This window comes from Garra rufa, chromosome 4 (genome assembly GCF_049309525.1).
Source record: "Garra rufa chromosome 4, GarRuf1.0, whole genome shotgun sequence".
NCBI classification, from domain to species: domain Eukaryota; kingdom Metazoa; phylum Chordata; class Actinopteri; order Cypriniformes; family Cyprinidae; genus Garra; species Garra rufa.
The window spans coordinates 17,847,520-17,869,930 of record NC_133364.1 but is presented as its reverse complement, the minus strand read 5'-3'; the positions used below and the strand labels follow the sequence as shown (position 1 = coordinate 17,869,930).

General features: G+C 37.2%; 1 long non-coding RNA gene across 1 annotated transcript; it reads left to right on the top strand.

Moving 5' to 3' along the window:
* The first annotated feature begins 9,617 nt into the window (after nt 1-9,617).
* On the top strand, nt 9,618-11,525 carry LOC141333089 (uncharacterized). Its single transcript, XR_012355381.1, has 3 exons — nt 9,618-9,745; nt 10,809-10,885; nt 11,336-11,525. It is a non-coding gene; the product is annotated as an uncharacterized lncRNA (long non-coding RNA).
* The last annotated feature ends 10,886 nt before the right edge of the window (nt 11,526-22,411 follow it).

Genomic DNA, 22,411 nt, shown 5'->3' with positions numbered 1-22,411 from the left:
ACAAATGATACAATTCATGTTGTTATTTACAAGTTGTGCTATTATTTGAGTTTGACAAAGAATTATTAAAGTTCTTAATTACCATTTCTGTGACAGTATGACCAATTTGATACAACACTTGAGCTCAATATCATAAACACACACTGGTTTAATCATTGTTTTTGCAAACTGATGCAGATTCAATCATTAGCAGAAGCACAGTTGTTTTTAAAATAATTTTTTTTTTAAGTTTTCTAGTATACAGATAATAAAGAAGATCATTCATAGAAATAAACACAGATAATGTGCAGTAATTTCATTGATTAGATGTGGAAGATCCTGTGGCCCAGCGATCAGAGAGTTAGTCTACGGGGTGCCATAGTTTCAAACCCCCTATTTGGATGGAAAAATGTTTAGTTTCACTAGTCTTTAAATAAAAATAAAAACTCAAAAGTTAAAAAAAGAAGAGTAAGCGTGAAAGAACTTGTGGCCCAGTGGTCAGAGCATCAGTCTACAACCTGGGAGTCCCAGGTTCAAGTCCCCTATCGGGATGGAAACATTTTTAATTTCACTAGTCTTTAGAGGAAAAAAAGTCAAAAGTTCACAAAAAAGAAGAGTAATCGTGAAAGAACTTGTGGCCCAGTGATCAGAGTGCACAGAAAAATCCCCAGTGTTAATTTAACACTCTAAGTGTGGACTCATATAAACACTGAAGCAGTGATGAAGTTAATCAGATAATTAGGTGATTAACAAAGTGATGACTGATCATTATTAAAGACACCTGATGTTAATAAGCAGAATCACCAAAGGAGAAAACCAAAATTTTAAGCAACCATTATAGTGGTCAGTGTTTGCATTAGTTGGGCTCTTGACCCTTACATCATCACTGTTAGATTTTATTTGGCTGTTGTATTTGAGTTAAAACAGCCAGCCAAGCCAAAAGCTCAAGGCATCAGGTGTTGATTATGTTTTAACATATTCATTGTTTGACCTGAATCACCTAGTGTCTAATCTCTGTGTTATGTTTTTTTTTTTTTTTTACTTGTTATAATAGCTTTGTGAATCCACAGCAAAAGATTCTGTATTTTCTATACATTTTGGAAAGGTTTTTTACAACCTGTTTAAAAAGAAATAAAGTGTTTTGTATAGGCACACATAGACATCAAGAACCAGCCCATGAATCTCAACAATGGTGACAAACGGCATATTCAGATAAACAGATCAACTTTGAACATTGCAATACAAGCTATTAAAGTCACATAAAAACAAAAGAAGATGAGTAAATGTGAAAGAGCTTGTGGCCCAGTGGTCAGAGCATCAGTCTACAACCTGGGAGTCCCAGGTTCGAACCCCCTATCGGGATGGAAAAATGTTTAATTTCACTAGTCTTTAGTGACAAAAAAAGTCAAAAGTAAAAAAAAAACGTGAGTAAGAGTGAAAGAGCTTGTGGCCCAGTGGTCAGAGTGTCGGTCTACAGCTTGGGAATCCCAAGTTCGAATCCCCTATTGGGATGGAAAAATGTTTAATTTCACTAGTCTTTAGAGAAAAAAAAGTCAAAAGTAAAAAAAAAAGGAAGAGTAAGAGTGAAAAAGCTTGTGGCCCAGTGGTCAGAGCGTCAGTCTACAACCTGGGAGGCCCAGGTTCGAACCCCCTATTGGCATGGAAAAATGTTTAATTTCACTAGTCTTTAGTGAGAAAAAAAGTCAAAAGTAAAAAAAAAACATGAGTAAGAGTGAAAGAGCTTGTGGCCCAGTGGTCAGAGCGTCAGTCTACAACCTGGGAGTCCCAGGTTCAAATCCCCTATTGGGATGGAAAAATGTTTAATTTCACTAGTCTTTAAAGAAAAGTCCAAATTAAAAACAAAATAAAACAAAACAGTAGAGTAAGTGTGGAAGTGCCAGTGGCTCAGCGGACTGAGCATGTACTCCCTAGACGGGAGGTACCGGGTTCAAGCCCCAGACTGGTCACCGAAGCACGGTTGCGTGACGGTCGTTCGGTAGTGCGCTGTGACAAGCTGCAAAGCGGATCAGAGCACGACCTGACGAGAGAGAAGGTTACAGACAAAGGGGGAGTACAGATCCAGACGCTCCCCCTGGGGCTTCCCAGACAATATCGAGCAGCGGTTATCCAGCAGAAATCAAAATTTTAAGTTTATACTTGTAAAAATTCCAGACACTGGCTAAAGTACAAACTTTTTTTTTTTTTTTTTTTTTTAATTATTAATTAACAACAGCCCACCCACTTTAGGCTCCACCCACACAGCAACTTATTTTACCTGCAAAACGCTCCACCAGGATCTGATCCAGGACTCATCAGGCTCCCTCGCTCTACAGACGACACCTGCACAAGGAGAAAGGTGTGTTTGGCCCATTTGAAGGTATATTACTCAGACATTTGCTCACACTGAGATGAACAACAGCTTGAGACTTTGACCCGTGGCTGAATTTGTTGCAATATTACTACACCACATTACAGCCATTCAGATGCACGCTTTGCTGATAAACAGTCATTTATTTGAAGACAAGCAGCTCTGTTAAGAACAAATAAACTGGACTTAACTTTAAACTACAAATCAACTACAGCTTATTCAAAGACACATCTAAATTTGCCAGATGCACACAACCTTAAAAAGATTCAACAGCTGATGTTTGGAGAACTGAGATCAGAGGATCTCTGAAAATCATGAACGGCACACAAATATCACATTTATCCTTTTATTGAGCACACAATTTACACACAAAAATCACAGTGATCATTCTCTAATGCAAGGCATTTGTTAAAACAAACTGCCCAAAGCATTTACCCAGAGAATGGGTCCGAGCTGGTATAATCAGACGGGTCCAACAGCTCAAAGATGCATTACAGCAGCAAACGGTGCACTTCAAGTCCAGAAAAGAGTCAAAGGTCAATGAGGATTCTCCTTCCACTGCTTCTCCTGCCACCTCCTCATGATCTCCAGTAACTCTGAACCAGAAATACCCTACAGACAGAAAGCAGAAACTTAAAAACAGCTCACAATTCACTAACAAGTTCTTCCTGCAGGAAATCACAAGTCAGATTGATATATGGTGAAAAGGTAGTCTCAATTAATAATAATAATAATAATAATACTGCAAAACGCAGTAAAAAGTGTAAAACTGTTGTAGCTTAATGTAAAAAGAGTCAATTAAAAATGTACACATGCTAAAACTAATCAAATTTAGGTAACAGGGGTGCTTGCATAAAAAGAATCACAGATATTCACCGGCATAATAGGCCGAAGTTAATTACTGTGAATGTGCAATGCCTCATTTATTAGCTAAAGTTACATGACATTTCTAATAAAAGCGTAGAATATTACGCTTTTTTGTCGACTTGATTACCTTTTGTATTTGTACTAATACCATGGTTTACAATAACAATCACCATCGTTTTGGGGTTTTATTTATAGTAAAACCATGGCTAATTTTCCTAATTGTACTTGCACAACAAACCAGTGTGTTTATCATTAGCACAACACACAAATATCCGCTCTCGACATCAAACAGCGCAAACTAACAATAATGAGACACAAAATTAAAGACCTGCTAAAAAGTTACTTAAAGTTAAAACGTTTTATCGTCGAAAAATGTTGACTTACCACATTCAAAGAAGACTTCTCTTTGCGGCCGTGTTCGTGCAGCTTCTTGTTTGTTACACTAATCTCCAACAGGTGTGGGTTGTTAATCACGTTGTCAACCAGTAGGATTACTGCTTCTTCTTCTTCTTCTTCTTCTTCTTCTTCTTCTTCTTCTTCTTTTTCTTCTTCTTCTTCTTCAGTTATGGCGGTTGGCATCCAACTTTGGTGCATATCGCCATCTACTGGGGGTTTGGAGTATGAGCTCTGTTTTCATGAGGCAACGCAGGAAGTGGGGATTGGATGTTTAGGAAAGGACAGAATGGGGGGAGACGAGAAGAGAGAGAGAGAAAAAAACTAAATTCTCTTATAGGGATCTATTGATTTTAAAAAATGAATCAATACTTCATATCCTTTATATGCATTACTTAGAACATTTTCCATATTTATTGTGTTGATTCCTATTTGCATCAAGTCATTTTTACATTGTAGTCTTTCTCTTTTGTGTGCTCCGCAATGAATTATGACATGTTCTATAGTCTCTGGCTGACCACATTTGCTACATTGTCCATTGTCGTGTTTCCCTATCAACTGGAGTGATATATTTAGTGTTGTATGTCCAATTCTCAGGCGAGAAATTATTGTATCTTCCTTTCTATTGCCAAAGCTTGTTCTAATTAAACCTACTTTATTTTGTATGTTGTGCATATGTCGTCCTTTATCCCACTTTTCTGTATAATATGTGAATAAGATAATAATAATACGATCATAATAATAATATTTTATAATAACAAAATAAAAAGAAATTATAAAATTATTACTTCAATATAAGCCTATATTCTGTGGAACAAGCCGGTTTCTCTAGGCTCTGTAATATATTAATGTCTTTCTGTGCGTTTTTTTAATATATTTGTTACAGTCATGTCCTTGCTTTCTACATTGCTTAGTGATTCTGAAAACTCCTCTCTTTCCCTATTATACTTTGTACACTGAGTCAGCACATGATGTTCAACTGTTTCTGGTGTTCCACACTGTGCACAGTTACCGGATTCTCTTTTGCCTATGACGTATAATGAGTGATTAAGGGATATGTGCCCTATTCAAAGTCTAGTAATAATAGAGTCCCCCTTTCTACTTCCATAGTTATTTCTCTCAGAGCCCACTTTGTTTTGAATATTATATAAATGTCTCGTTATCCCAGTTCTTTTTCCATATTCTGTTTAAAGCTGATTTAATTATTCCCTTAATTTCCATTTTAATTAGAGGAATACTGATGTCCATCTCAGAACGCTTTAGAAACTTCTTGGCTAAATGGTTTACTTCCTCATTGCCTTCTACCCCTACATGTGCTGGAACCCATAAGAAGGAAATGCTCACTCCTATTCTACATATTCTGTAGAGGTGTTGTAAGATTTCGCAAATGAGATCTTGCCTAGATACGGATTTTCCACTGATTAAGCTCATCAGAGCTGAGTATGAATGATCTGTAATTCTTTTTCCAAAACTGTGCTTGAAATGGGGAATGAAAACTGCTGCTGCTACACAGTGGTGTACCGCACATCTTAGAAGCACAGCACCCCCCCCCCCCCCCCGCGCAAAAAAACAGGAGATGGGGCCCCTCCCACCAGCAGTGATGTCATGCATGAAAATTTATTGTGCACCTGAGTCCATCTCTTCCATTTACATAACTGATTTATCAGTAATGAATGTGGTGAATTATCATTGCATTGATGTATTTGACGTTATTATTAATAATAGCATAGGCTATAGCATATATACCATCTTATATGCGTATTTCACTGCTTTTCAATCAGACTAAAATCCCTGCCGGAATAAATATTTATTCTATATTTATATTGCGAGCGTTTTGGTGTGCAAAGACTTTGAGTGCAGATTTTATGTCGATGTTGCGAGCGCGGGCATTCTCAGTACTTAGAGCTAAACTGGACAGTCTTTCTTGTAACATTGTGCTCCGGAGAAATATCTTGATTACTTTCAATTTCGAGAACGGACGATAAATTGTATGGAAAAATCTAGTGACAAGTCGTCAGTGAACCGCTGCCAGGTCATTGTCAGAGAAGCACAGCAGCGGACCAGAGCACAAAAACATATAAATATATTTCACTTAAATCATTAACAGAATAACAATAGGATATGAGAAAAATGGACTGAGTTTCGATTCATTGTGACACGATCCAAAGTTCATGTAAAGCAAAATGAAGGGGAAAGCCGTTTTCTTTCTTTCTTTCTTTTTCTTTCTTTCTTTCTTTTTTTTTTTTTTTGCCAAAGCTTTACAGTGATGAATGATATCTTGGCTTGTATGAGCAACCAGCATTGGTATGACTAAATTAACGTGATCGCGCTGGCGCCTCAGGCGCACACACATTTTTGCTACCTTCACATTGCAGCTTGTTCATTATCAAAATAAAAATATTTAAAGAAAAATATAAAGGTTACAATTCTTCATTTAAATAGTCCGTTTAGCGTGACCAGCGCCTCACTGTGCTGTTATAGTCTTTGTGAAGGATAATGTTGTGGAGAGAAGGGAATAAAATAGCCTAGTTGTGTTTATAATGTTTGTAAGCACTTTGATTTAGGCAACTGGTATTTTAGCTTACATTAGCTATTTCTGAATGAAATAATTAAATGCGACGTATGTTTTTTTTCCCCACACAATTTTATACAAGTAGTGTGTTAATAACTATATAGCAAACATTTGAATATCTTGAAAAAATACTTTTAATGTCTTTAAAGCGTTTAAAGTTTTTTCTTTAGTTTAAAACATTTGGCCAAAATCTAGAAAAGATGATGCTGTATTGGCTTTGACTAAGCGCAAGGTAGGTTACCAGATCAAGACTCTCTTCGTTTTTTTCTTTTTGAGTAGCCTAAAGAAAACGCTGAACGGTAATAATACAGAGAACGCAAGAACAGAACATGTAAAATACCGATTCTGCTCAGAGACAACCTTTTTCGTTTTAAACCCTGCTTAAAGCATACAGAGCCCCGCACATGCAGGGGAAAAAATAAATTGTCCGCACGAATTCGTATTTTCTCATGTTACTAAACTGTGCATGATCGTGACCAGAATTTGGACAATAATATTTTCAATAGCTAAAAATGGTTTCAGGTTAGTTATTTCTATCTTTTGCTGTAGTGTGTCAGTAGGAAATATCAGTTTACCTTTCCAAACGTTCATTTAGCCACTAATAGTAATAGTCCAGTGAGATTTTTGTTTGCACAAGGAGTCTGACAAACAGCCAGTGCTCAACACAGAGATCTGATCTCATCATCATCCAGTCTGTCTGGAATGACATGAAGAATCAGAACAAACTGAGAAAGATTAAATCCAGAAAAACTGTGGCAACGTCTCTTAAGATGCTTCAAGAGACCTACCTGCATAGCTACCTGATAAACTCTGCTGTAAAAGGACTTTTCAAGTGTCTGTGTTTTTCTTTACAAAACTTTACTTCACAACATTCCAAAGCATAATATTTTTCTTTTTACTGCACTACTTTCATATTAAATGACATTTAACACTTAATTATATTAGAAATCTATTACTTTCTTACTTTTACTCAAGTAAAAATGTAGCTGTAGCTTTGCAGGTAGGTCTATTGAAGCATTAAGAGACGTTGCCAGTTTTTCTGGATTTAGTCTTTCTCAGTTTGTTCTGATTCTTCATGTCATTCCCGACATCTGTGTGTTGAGCACTGGCTGTTGTCAGACTCCTTGTGCAAACAAAAATCTCACTATTATTATGCCATTAATTATTACAAATGTAAATCATATGAACTGAAATGTAAACTGATATTTCCTAATGACACACAACAGCAAAAGATAGAAATAACTGACCATTTTTAGCTGGTGAAAATTCTAGTTTTCTAATCATTTTGGCCACCACTGTATATGCTTCAGTAATATTTTGCTCTACACTACTGGACTCAACTAGGTTCTGGGGACAAAACAATCTTTCCAGGATGAATATGTGTTGGATGCAAAATAATAAATGGATATGCCTATGACAGGTACCAAAATATTCCACCCAAAAAACTAAATTCTGTCATTATTTACTCACTCTCGTGTTTTTACAAACAAGTATGACATGGAACACAAAAGAAGATATTCTGAAGAATGTTGGTAACCATTGACCATTTTGTGATTATTATGGAGAAAAAAAATCACTTACCCCCATGTTGTTCCAAACTCATAAAAGCGCTGTAAACAAGTAAATAACACTGTCAAGGCCCAGAAAAGAATGGGAGACGTCATCAAAATGGGGGTAAGTGATTAATGACAAAATTTTCATTTTGGGGTGGAGTAACCCTTTAAATTTTCACTTTGATTAGTTTGCTAAAGCATGTTTCCAAATAACACCTCCAACACAACATTTATCTATGTGCAAAAAAATGTACAAAAAAAGTTTTCAGTGGACTTACAAAATTTGCTTTGCTTGAGAAAACAATACAAATACAAAGTCAAGACTTTTTCATTTGATTTAGTCAAGTGAGTTTTGCATCAGATCAAATGTGATTTTCAATAATTGAGATCCCAAACTCATTCTTTTAAATGCAGATTAGACCGTATTACCCTTAGAATATAAACACAGGCATAAGTATTACCTGTGCATGAGCAGATGTCCATCATTACAGTCTGTCCACATGCTTCTATTGTGGTGTAATGGTCCAAACATGTTCTGTAGAAATGTAAATAAAGACTCCATATTGTAAACAAACTTTCAATTGTACAACATAATTTAGAGTATTCATTTACACATTTAAAGCACAAAAACACTTTTTTGTTAACAGAATTCAAATAACTGTAATTCGGATGCAAAAAAATTAAACTGACAATTATGTATAATAAAATACATTATATAGACAGAGATTTAAAACGCTGATACTTAACTATCCTATTGCACAGCGAAAAAAGTGTGTATTGTGAAAGGCTCTACACAAATAAAACTGTCTTGATCTACAAAATGACAGGTTTCATCAATCAAATTCTACAAAATAAACATGAACTGTACAAATTAGTGTCAAGAGTGTATGAAAGTAGGTGTAAAACGTGTTTAACTGCAAATAAGAACCACAAAAATAATATTGACGGTAACATTAAATGTGCCTTAAAGCAGAAGGAACATCAGTTTCACACAACTATCAACAAACATTATTCTATAGACTATTACTACAATGACACTACAGCATCAGCAGATGAAATCACTATTTCTTATTATTCTACTTCATGCTTTATCACTTTCTCAAATTCACACTATAAAAGTAAAGCAACAGCTATTTCTTCTTGTAAATGTCTAAAAATGAAGTTCAGCAGGAGCGCAGAATGTAAACAAAGTCTGTGAAACCGTCATAAAATATACGACTTCCGTCGTACGTGTTTGGTTATAAAATAATACTTGTAGGTTTAGAGTTTATTAGTTTTTAGAAACTTTTAAATAGAGAATGCAGTGTCAGCCAAAGAAAGAGCAGCATCACCCAAATACTCCAGCAAACACGTAGAAGCCCCGCTTTGACATACCAGGAGAATATTACATCCATACAAACTTAATTAATGACTTAAAAATAAACAAGGACTGCAAAATAATGCTTGATAGCGACTTTACAAGAGAAAAAACACTTTATGCGTAACTTACAGGTGAGTCGCTTGTCAGTCGATTCCTTCACTTTATCACAATGTGCGTCGGTTGTTTATGCTGTTAAGTGACTGCCATCTGCAGAAACTGTAGTTTTATGGCCGTAAAACGACACGAATGTGTTGTGGTGACTTTTGTCAGCTGTCACGTTGTTTACTTTGATGTAAAGGTGTCATTTTGAACGTGAAACCTCTCTACGCCGCTCAGTGGAGCAAGTTGGGTTACTGACGGGTAGCTTACTGTAACGTTTCATACTCCAAACAAAAATCCATATTTGTTACATTAAACATAAGACGAGTGAGTGATATCTGGCTTCCTCTTGTGGTCAACAACTGTATTACAGCAGGACTGTCACTGTTGCGTTCTCCGGAAACAAGCGGAGAAGATTCCGGAAATGGAGGATCAATTGTTTGGCGTGGATAGTGAAGGTAATGGAAATAATGAGAAAAGAGAAAAAGTATGGTTTAAGTCTTTAAAACTGACTTTGAAAAGTGAAATTTCCAGGCAAGAAGAAGGAACATAAGGTATTGTTGATCAGTCCATTGAAAAAGCAAACAAAAGGAATGATAGAAAGCGTTAAATCCGAGGGATGGAGAATTTAGGATAGTAGCATGATTCGTGCGCAGTATGAAAAGGTATTTAATTTTAATCTCGTTAATTTCCAAAAGTGGGAATGAAAAAAAGATAACAGAGTAGGACATTTTTTTTCCAGATTACATTCAGTTTTTTTTAGTATATATATATATATTGGCCTGTACTTGGATTTTAGCCTCACTCCATCCCCAAATGGATTATTTTGCATTTTAATGAAAAGTTCTTCAAAAACATCAATTTGTATTTATTATAAGTATCAAAAATAAAAAAATGGTCCATTTCATAAATTAAAATTTCAGGTCTACAATAGAATCCATCTGAGAGCAAAAAAAAAAAAAAGTTAATCTTGAAATTCGTCTGCTGTGTATCCAAATAAAAGGATTACATGCAGAGACTTGCTTTTTGATGGATTCTATTATGTATTATAAGTAACATTCAGACTTTATTCAGTTTTTAGTAGTACTAGTACCAGTACTCTTAGCTTGTGTTCTGTGTATTACCCATTCCATAACAGAACACAATGGACAATTTTTGACAGCCATATTTAAATGCAAGAATGAATCTGAAAATGCATGACTGTCACTGGACAAAGATTTTTAAATTATCATTTAATTTTATTTTATTATTTGGTCAATTTTATCATGTTGTATCATGTTAATTCCCTTGCGTTGCGTTTGTAAAAGGTGGAGTTAGGGCTGTGCAATATATCGAACGATATTGTGAGGCGCGTTTAGTCAATGAAGCCGGTGCTTTGATTAGTAGTAAATCTCCATCACGTGCGTTCCGCTCAGGTTCCGCTGGAGCGGCAATTGATACACAGAGACGTAAATCTCTGACAAGCTACGCCATATCGAGCTTAATATCGCATTAGTTAACTGTTTTAAACTGTTCTATTTTTAACATTTTGTAATAGATGACACTTTCATCAAAACATGCAACTGATTCATGAAACGTGACATTATACATTTTTTGGCTGTGTTCTTGTAATTGCAGACGTCTTGACCAGCAGATGTCACCAGCGTTTTGAACACTTTGAAACAGTGAACCGTTTTGCAAAGCAACTGGTTTAAGTGAGTCAGAGTGTTTAAAGTTTAGTTTCTGTTAGAATACTCTGTGGTCAGTCTTATTAAATGGATCCCAATATTTTCTTATCTCATTTTTCATTTCTGAATGATGGGGTGATTTCAGCATCTTGTCCTGTGAAATCTCATCACAAACATATACACTGGGTGTCTCTCTGTGGTCCTGATGTGAGGGTGTAGCTCACAATGAGTTGATCAATTTGATCAGGGCAATGTGCCTGTTATATCAACCAATATAATGCTCCTATTGGACAGCATTTAAATGGCTGGTTTCTGTATAGCTCATTGCATTATTAACCTTTATTTTGATACAAACTTTGATCATTGTATATCCAAATAATCAGTCAAGCTTAAGTTTGCATGTATAATCAGTGATCAATCTCTCCCACCAACCTATTTGGTTTATTTGTACTAAAAATGTGCTATTTGATTTTGTAGGTGTGTAGAAGCAAGAGTCTCACTCTTCCATCTATAACCTCATAATCATCCAGATCTCCAAACAGAGACTCACATCCTCCTCATCAGTGACACAGAGGAAGAACCAGTCGAGCTTTATTATAAATGCTGCTTGATTCTGCAAACACAACAACACAAAGTCTTCGTCTAATTGTGAACATGCAATAAATAAAATCAAACATATACATCAGCCATAGATAATATAAAAGTTATTTTGTCCCTTATTTATGTATTTATGTTGAGTCAGCCATGAGTTCAATAACAGATTTATGTTGTTCTGCTGGTCAAGATGTGACCAAATATACATTTGTTGTTAAATATTCAAAATTTAAATCAGTTCTCTTACCTACACTGTAAAAAGTTCTCACCAGATTCAACTTAAAAAAGCTGAAGTTCAGCAGCTGCCTTAAAATGTTAAATTAAATCAGCTTAAAACAAGTCATTTTAACTTATTACAATAAAAATGAGTTGATTTAACTTGTGAATTGAACTGACTTTAGTTGATTTAACTTAAAATTGTAAAAGGCAGCTGCTAAACTTAAGTTTTCAAGTTGAAACTGGTGAAAACTTTACAGTGTCTGATTTACCATCTCAGGTTTGTATATCAGTTAATAATGCAGATAAATTAATTTACCACAAGTTGGAGCACCTGCCTTCCACACATCTAATCAAATAAAATGGGACTTTAGCCTTTTCTTCAATATGAAAATGTTAAACTGTGTGTTTTGTAATAAGGACAATGATCCAATCTCTGCAGCAGCTTCAAGTCAGTTAGCAATAAACTATGACTTGTAAGGTAAGGTGACCAGATTTGAAAACCAAGGACAGTTCCTAGTTCGGTAGTCAAAATATAATTGAAATGTCACTTGGGGTTATCTACAAATGTAAAAACTTTTGGACAAAATGGACAAAAACGATAAAGAAAATCATGTTGAGCTGGAGTTGTATAAATGAAAATTACCTTAACTATTACACTATACCTCAAATATCACACTTTAAATTTGCAAAACAAGTGCAACCAAACATCTAGACCAAGAAACAAAATAATGAACCTGTTTCTCTTTTATTGAGTGATTCTGAAAAATGTGAGTTGAAAAATTCCAATATTAAAATGTCTATATGATCATTTATTTTCATGTTGGCATTGGAATTCTGCAAAACTATTGCAAACTTGGTTTAAATAAAGAAAATAAATATTTTTTTTATGTGCATTGTAAATGCTACATATGAATTTACATCACAGTATTATAACAGTTGTTATAAGAAAGTTCTTTTGGGTCCTCGAAGAAAGGAGGGTGATATTCTAGTGATATTGGAACTCCAACTGTTTCACTATTTTTATACAGCGAGGGTTATGGTGGACTCATACATCCACTATATAATTTTATAATATTGCTGTTTTTGTGTCAAGGAATGTAGTTGTAAGAGTTTTAAGACACCAGTGTATGTGTTTAGACTTAAAATATTCAGTTAATAATGATAACACCTCTTGAAAAATTGCTTCAATGTTTTTGGAGATGTGAGAAACATATGTCAGCAGCCTTTCTGCGCTCATGAACCTCGGACAGATCTTCTGGAATTTGCAGCTGGCTCTGATGTCTCTATAGTGGTTGTCTTTTCTCTACAGGAGGGATGTGTTTGGACAGAAGCAGAGTTCTGGGACGTGTGGACAGACATTGACTGTAATGATGGATATCTGCTTGTGGACAGGTAAGACTTGCAAGGAGGTAACCCCTCTAGAAAGCAAATGATGGTAACCTAAATAGGTAGGGAATGGACAGCAGAGCTGATTTTTGGGATGTTATCCCATAAAATTGTCACTACTGTAACAGTCACAACGAGAACACATAATCCTTCATTTAGGGGAAATACATTTTTTTAGTACAGTTATGGAAATTTTTGTAATTTTAGCATGCAAGTTAAAATTCTCTAATGTGATGTGGTTAATACCAAAACATTACTGTCACTACTGAAAATGTGCAGTCATAACTGAAACATAGCATGTTTTTCAAAAATAATGTATACTGAATTATCAACTAAGATGTTCTGATAGTTTTTGTTTTTCAAACTAATGAATCTTTAACTTTGAAATCAGTATGGTCAACGTTTTGCCTTTTACAAAGAAAAAGTACATTCAAAATACAACAAATCTCATAAATCACACTTGAAATATTGTTACAATTGTTACTTCTTGTAAAATTGTTATTTATTTGCAAACTGTAAGCAAAATCTTAATAAGCCTATAAACCCCTTCTTATTAAACTATATTTTACTGTGTTTCGGTAGTGACAAATTTGGGGAGAGGACAAATATTCCAAAATGTTCTGAAAATACAATATGACAATTAACTGCACAATTACTAGAAATGTGTTCCTTGAATATAATACAATTTGCATACATACAAAATATGTTGATTTATTAATTGTTAGACTAACTTTTAAATTGTGATGTTTCAGATATACTATGTGCTGTAATGTCTTTGCTTCTGTGTTTCTCCTACAGAATAATGGATGTGTTTTATGTTTTAACAGAAGTTCTGTGACGTGTGGACGGACATTTGCGCGTGGACAGGTAAGTATGTTTTTCTTTATTTTCTTTTTCTTTATTTCCTTTTTTTTTTTTTTTTACTACAATATTTTCTTCTATAAAGAAGTATAACCCCTGCTGGACATCGTGCGGGGACTCAGGGAGAACCCAAATCATCCCCGCCCCTTCATTCACTCAACACTCACATCGCAGTGATCTGGCTGGGATCAAACCAGCAACCTTTGCACCATGGTGCAGTGCTCTAACCTCTGAGCCACAGATCACTTGTTAGAACACAAGCTGGAACTTATATTTGACTATTCACTGTCATTCTTAAAAGAGACCCAAATAAATTTTGAACATACTGATTGGAGATTTGAACCAGCAACCTCTGAAACCATCAGGCAGCACTCTTACCACTGAGCCACAGGTCACTTGTCTGAACATGTGCTGGAACTTATATTTGACTGTTCCCCGTCTTTCTTACAATAAAGCAGTTAAATTTTAAACACACCGAGTTGGGGGTTTGAATCAACAACCTCTGAACCATGAGGCAGCGCTCTAACCTCTGAGCCACAGATGTTTTCTTTGAACATGTGAAAGAACTTATATTTCACTATTAAACCTGTGGTTTTGCTATAAACCAGGTAAATGTTGACCATATTGAGCTGGGGTTTGAACCAACAACCTCTGCAACAGTAAGACTGCACTCTTATCTCTGAACCACAAAGTCTGAACATGTGAAGGAACTTATATTTCACTACTGACCATGTTATTTTTTACAATAAACTAGTTACATTTTCAGCATACTAAGTTGGGATTTGAACACGACACCATTGCCACCATGATTGTGAGTAACGTGTTTAACTACTAGCTCCACCATGGCATTTACACCGAATGCTGGTGTTTGAGCTACTTTATTGTATATAATGCAATGCATGGGCTTGAATTCACGACTCCATGATCCCAACGCAACAATCTGCATCCTGAACCACTGAAACTGGTGAGTTAAGGTTTTTTTTTTGGACGGGTTTTATTTTATAAGAGATTTGGTTCATGTGCTCAAAAAAAAAAAAAAAAAAATGTATTAGCCACAACGTTTGCAACAATTTGTTTTATCCTAATTACGTAATCGTAGGATTTAAGTGAAGATGGCTTCACAAAGGGCATTCACACAGTCTGGAACTGATGTCAGTTTTTGTAAACTTCCCTTGCCATCCATCCCTAAATGTTCTCAATGTGATGTAGATCAAGGGGAACACGCAGGATGGTCCAAAAGAGCAATGTTATTCTCCTTCGCATTGTAAACTGCAGCGTTGTCCTGTTGAAAGACACAGTCATTACCACACAGACGAGAGCCCTCAGTCAAGAGGGATGCCAGCTGCAACATTCACATAGCCAGCGGCCGTTTGACACCCCTGCACAACCTGAAGCTCCATTTTTCCATCGAAGGAAAACCCTAGGTCATAATGGAGCTGCCTCCACTGTGCCGTGTAGAAAACATCTCCAGTGGGATCTCTATGTCATGCCAATAATGTTGGAAGCATCAGGACCGTCCAGGTTAAAAACTTTCTTCCACCTTTCAATGTCCCATGTTTGTGCTACCTTGCAAATTCCAAACAGGAGATGTGGCCCGTAAAAGACGTTTTTTGTTCTTTAAGCCCTTCTCTCGCAGATGCCGTTTATGGTTATTAGGCTGCATTCAGCATCAGTAAGGGCCGAGGATTGACTGTGTCTTCACGGACAGCTCATCGAATCCTCCTGCTGCGGTGAATTTTTTGGGGTCTACCACTTGACTTTTTTGTCCCATAACACTTAGGATCAAGAGATGAAATGTAAAATGGCTGTGTTACTGCATCCAACTTCTGCAGCGATGGTGCGTTGTGAGAAGCATTGCGTGTGCATCTTAACAATCCCGCCACGTTCAAAGACAGAAAGCCTCTTTGCTTTCAGAAGGTCATAACAGTGTGACTGCTTGAAGGACAATGACATGAAAGCCATATTTTTGCGCAGATTTGAAATTTTTAAGGATATGGTCTTAAACTTTTGATTAGCCTGTTTTTGATTAGTTTTCTTCGGTTTTCTATAAATTGCCTTCGCTCTATTTTTTGGCTCTTGCTCCTGTTTCTTCTTTTGACATTTTGAAGCAGTACTTACAATCTGGTTACGATCCACTAGCGCAAAATGTGAATACTTGTAATGTTTCCCCTGGTCTCAAGATTTTGTTCAGGAGTTAGTCTTATCTGGATCATTTAACAAAACTACTACAATTAAGGTGCTCTGCTCTTTCTAGTCTAGAGCCTTATAGTCTAGTTTGTACAGTCGTGGCCAAAAGTTTTGAGAATTACATAAATATTGGAAATTGGAAAAGTTGCTGCTTAAGTTTTTATAATAGCAATTAGCATATACTCCAGAATGTTATGAAGAGTGGTCAGATGAATTGCATAGTCCTTCTTTGCCATGAAAATTAACTTAATCCCGAAAAAAACTTTCCACTGCATTTCATTGCTGTCACTAAAGGACCTGCTGAGATCATTTCAGTAATCGTCTTGTTAACTCAGGTCAGAATGTTGACAAGCACGAGGCTGGAGATCATTATGTCAGGCTGATTGGGTTAGAATGGCAGACTTGACATGTTAAAAGGAGGGTGATGCTTGAAATCATTGTTCTTCCATTGTTAACCATGGTGACCTGCAAAGAAACGCGTGCAGCCATCATTGCGTTGCATAAAAATGGCTTCACAGGCAAGAATATTGTGGCTACTAAGATTGCACCTAAATCAACAATTTATAGGATCATCAAGAACTTCAAGGAAAGAGGTTCAATTCTTGTTAAGAAGGCTTCAGGGCGTCCAAGAAAGTCCAGCAAGCGCCAGGATCGTCTCCTAAAGAGGATTCAGCTGCGGGATCGGAGTGCCACCAGTGCAGAGCTTGCTCAGGAATGGCAGCAGGCAGGTGTGAGCGCATCTGCACGCACAGTGAGGCCAAGACTTTTGGAAGATGGCCTGGTGTCAAGAAGGGCAGCAAAGAAGCCACTTATCTGCAAATAAAACATCAGGGACAGATTGATCTTCAGCAAAAAGTATGGCGAATGGACTGCTGAGGACTGGGGCAAAGTCATATTCTCTGATGAAGCCTCTTTCCGATTGTTTGGGGCATCTGGAAAAAGGCTTGTCTGGAGAAGAAAAGGTGAGCGCTACCATCAGTCCTGTGTCATGCCAACAGTAAAGCATCCTGAGACCATTCATGTGTGGGGTTGCTTCTCATCCAAGGGAGTGGGCTCACTCACAATTTTGCCCAAAAACACAGCCATGAATAAAGAATGGTACCAAAACACCCTTCAACAGCAACTTTTTCCAACAACAGTTTGGTGAAGAACAATGCATTTTCCAGCAAGATGGAGCACCGTGCCATAAGGCAAAAGTGATAACTAAGTGGCTCGGGGACCAAAACGTTGAAGTTTCGGGTCCATGGCCTGGAAACTCCCCAGATCTTAATCCCATTGAGAACTTGTGGTCAATCCTCAAGAGGTGGTGGACAAACAAAAACCCACTAATTCTGACAAACTCCAAGAAGTGATTATGAAAGAATGGGTTGCTATCAGTCAGGATTTGGCCCAGAAGTTGATTGAGAGCATGCCCAGTCGAATTGCAGAGGTCCTGAAAAAGAAGGGCCAACACTGCAAATACTGACTCTTTGCATAAATGTCATGTAATTGTCGATAAAAGCCTTTGAAACGTATGAAGTGCTTGTAATTATATTTCAGTACATCACAGAAACAACTGAAACAAAGATCTAAAAGCAGTTTAAAAGCAAACTTTGTGAAAACTAATATTTGTGACATTCTCAAAACTTTTGGCCACGACTGTAGTTTCAGTTAATAATGCAGATACACTTATTGCACTTACATTACTACCACAAGAGTGCGCCGATGTTCAGCTGTTTGTCACCTCTGTCGAGTCCGTTGGAAAAACTTGTAAGGTAAAAACAGAAGTGCTGTTTTCCATCCGCTCCACCAGGCGGCATAATCGGGCTTTAGGCTTAGTTTGACACCTTCAGATGTTTGACAACCACAACACGTGCAGATTGATTTATGTATAAAATCTGCAGATGACAGCTCACTTATAGACTTATATTGTCACTTAACATCACAAATTTATAATCAAACAAACAAATAAGACAAACGCTGTGATAACGTGCAGGAATGGAGGATGTCACACCACTCACCTGTAAGTCTCCTTCTCTTCCAGTGTATTTCTCTTGTAAAATCAATAACACAAGTCTTGCGATGCTTAGTTGATGAATTTAAGTCATTGTTTAAGTGTTTGTTGATGTGTCATTCAGATACAGAGCTTCTCTGTCTGGTAATTTAGTGTTTTACATTCTGCTCTCTTGCTGAACTCCCTGTCAGACCTTGAGAACAACAAATGATGCAGGTGTTGCATTACATTTGTAATCTTTGAATTAATCATCTAATATTCATTTTATGATGTGTAGTTTTGTCTCTGTTGTAGTCTTACTGAAGACAATAATCTATTGAACTGATGTTTGTAATAGAGTCAGCTGGTTTGTGAAGCGCTGTTGTTCCTGCTGCTTTATGTTTTAGTAAAGCAGCAGTGCTTTGGTTTGAATCAAAACCATCATATATTCAGTCCATGTGCAGAAATTTTAATTTCAGTTGAACCAGATTTTATTATTGATATATCTGACTTAAATATAATGTAGTTTAGACCGACTATAATATGTTAAGTTTTAGATACACAGTATGGAGTGATGTGTGTTTATTCATGTCTTTCTTCTGCAGAATGAGGGATGTTTGGACGATTACACTCAGCCAACAGAAGCATGCAGACAGACATTGACTGCACTGATGGACATCTGCTGATGCACAGGTAATGCTCAAAACATTTCAATGTGTTGTTTGCTTGTAAATGTATAGGTTACTATCATTTTGTTTTCTAAGGAGCACACCTTTGAAAAACCAATGATGGTAACCTAAGTAGGTGGGGAAGGGACGGGGTTCCAAAAAATTAATAGCAAATTTCATTTTTTCAGGCAAGAAGTATAACCCCTGCTTGACATTGTCCTGAAACACAGGGGAGGACACCATGATCCCCCACACCTTTCTCACTCACGCCACACCATTCATTCGTAACGCGGAGATCTGGCTGGAATCGAACCAGCAACCTCTGAAACCGTGAGGCAGCGCTCTAACCTCTGAGCCACAGATCTCGTGTCTGAACGCATGCTGGAACTTTTATTTGACTGTTTACCCTGTCATTTTTACAATAAAGCAGTTAAATTTTAAACAAACTTTTGCTGAGGTTTGAACCAGCAACCTCTGAAACCATGAGGCAGTGCTTTAACCTCTGAGCCACAGATCTCTTGTCTGAACACATGCTGGAACTTATATTTCACTATTCAATGTGTCGTTTTACAATAAAGCAGTTAATTTTTAATACCGAGTTGGGGTTTGAACTAGCAACCTCAGAAACCGTGAGGCAGCGCTCTTACCTCTGAGCCACAGATCTCTTGTCTGAAAGCATGCTTGAACTTATATTTCACTTTTCACCCTCTCATTGTTACAATAAACTAGTTAAATTTTCAACACACTGAGTTGGGGTTTAAACCCATGATACCACTGCAACCACGATTGTGAGTAACGTGTGTTTAACCACTAGAGCCACAATTGCGTTCCCATTGAGCGTTGTTGGATATAATGCAATACATGGACTTCAATGTAAGCAATAACAGGGCTTGAACTCAGGACTCCATGATGCCAACGCAACACTCTGCATCCTGAGCCACTGAAACTGGTGAGTTTCTTGTTGTTTTGGACAAGTTTTATTGACAGCTTTGGTTTATGTGATTTAAAAAATAAAATAAGCTCAAGGCAATAATGGATTTGGACACAGAACATGTGAAAGCTTGCTTTACTGAGATTGACATGACAATGTTAAGTATGGACGTCCATCATTACAGTGAATGTCCACATGCTTCTGAATGTAACAGTCCAAACATTCCTTATTCTGTAGAGAAAAAAAAACATAAAATACATTACATAATATGAATATCAAATGATGATTAACTCAAAGATTAAATGTAACAACTGATTCACTTGTTCTTCTGAAGATCTGACAAGGAGTTTAGCCAGAGATAGAATGTAAACAAAGACTAAATTACCTGACAGAGGAGCTCTGTATGTTAAATACACATAAACTAACACTTAAATAATGACTTAAATATATGAAGTACTTCTGGACGTATCCTAGTAATTTTACAAGAGAAGGGGACTTACAGGTGAGCAACATGACATCCTCCATTCCTGCACTTTATCACAGCGTTTGTCTGTTTTGTTTGTTTGTGGGCTGAAATGTGTGCTTAATGACAATGTAAGTCTGTAACTGAGCTGTCATCTGCAAAATTTATACTTAAATCAGTCTACATGTGTTGTGGCGACTGTTACCGTCATGTTGTCAAACATCTGAAGGTGTCAAACTAAACCTAAAGTCCGGTTATGCCGCCTGGTGGAGCGGATGGAAAACTGCACTTCCGTTTTTACCTTACAAGTTGCTTCAGAGATTTAGCATTCTCACGCTTAAGAAAAAGTAAACGTCCCTTTTTATTTGGTTAAATATGTATCAGGCAGGTGACAAACAGCTGAACCTCAGCACTGTCTTGTGGTTTAACTGAAGCTTCAAACCTGAGATGGCAAATCGTAGATAAGAGGACTGGCATTTACATTTAGAATATTTCACAACAAGTGTATATTTTATCAGGCTTTTGACCAACAGAGCAACTTGGATCTAGTAGTTTTGTTAAATGATCCAGATAAGCCTTTAAACTAAGTACCAATGGTTTGGTGTGAGAGATTGATCCCTAATGTATATGTATATGTACATGTATATTTATAAAGTCATGAATTATAAAACATCTAACCATTTAAATGTTGTCTAATGGCAGCTTACTGGTGATGGACTGGGTGTTTTTCTGCTTCGGTCTCCAGCATCTCCCCTCCTACATAGGGAAAACAGTTTAGAGATTGAATGGATTGATAATCAGCACATGCATTAGATCAGATCAATGTATTAATGTGCTCCCTCCTGTGGACAATAAGTCTATCTGCATTAATACTTACAAAAGAGCAGCAGGAGGAGGAATAAGATTGTCCAATCCTGCTCCGGTTGAGCCACTTTCCCGATTTTCGGGAGGAAAAAAGATTGTCCAATCCTGCTCCGGTTGAGTCACTTTCCCGATTTTCGGCAGGAAAAAACATTGTCCAATCCTGCTCCGGTTGAGCCACTTTCCCGATTTTAGGGAGGAAAAAATATTGTCCAATCCTGCTCGGTTGAGCCACTTTCCAGATTATCGGGAGGAAAAAAGATTGTCCAGTCCTGCTCCGGTTGAGCCACTTTCCAGATTTTCGGGAGAAAAAAAGATTGTCCAATCCTGCTCCGGTTGAGCCACTTTCCAGATTTTCGGGAGAAAAAAATATTGTCCAATCCTGCTCGGTTGAGCCACTTTCCAGATTATCGGGAGGAAAAAAGATTGTCCAGTCCTGCTCCGGTTGAGCCACTTTCCAGATTTTCGGGAGAAAAAAAGATTGTCCAATCCTGCTCCGGTTGAGCCACTTTCCCGATTTTTGGGAGAAAAAAAGATTGTCCAATCCTGCTCCGGGTTGAGCCACTTTCCCGATTTTAAGAAGGAAAAAGATTGTCCAATCCTGCTCCAGTTGAGCCACTTTCCCGATTTTCGGGAGGAAAAAAGATTATCCAGTCCTGCTCCGGTTGAGTCACTTTCCCGATTTTCGGGAGGAAAAAAGATTGTCCAGTCCTGCTCCAGTTGAGCCACTTTCCCAATTTTCGGGAGGAAAAAACATTTTCCAATCCTGCTCCAGTTGAGCCACTTTCCCGATTTTCGGGAGGAAAAAACATTTTCCAATCCTGCTCCAGTTGAGCCACTTTCCCGATTTTAGGGAGGAAAAAGATTGTCCAATCCTGCTCCTGTTGAGCCACTTTCCCGATTTTTGGGAGAAAAAAAGATTGTCCAATCCTGCTCCGGTTGAGCCACTTTCCCGATTTTAAGAAGGAAAAAGATTGTCCAATCCTGCTCCAGTTGAGCCACTTTCCCGATTTTCGGGAGGAAAAAAGATTATCCAGTCCTGCTCCGGTTGAGTCACTTTCCCGATTTTCGGGAGGAAAAAAGATTGTCCAGTCCTGCTCCAGTTGAGCCACTTTCCCGATTTTCGGGAGGAAAAAACATTTTCCAATCCTGCTCCAGTTGAGCCACTTTCCCGATTTTAGGGAGGAAAAAAGATTGTCCAATCCTGCTCCAGTTGAGCCACTTTTCCGATTTTAAGAAGGAAAAAGATTGTCCAATCCTGCTCCAGTTGAGCCACTTTCCCGATTTTGGGGAGGAAAAAAGATTGTCCAGTCCTGCTCCAGTTGAGCCACTTTCCCGATTTTAAGAAGGAAAAAGATTGTCCAATCCTGCTCCAGTTGAGCCACTTTCCCGATTTTAGGGAGGAAAAAAA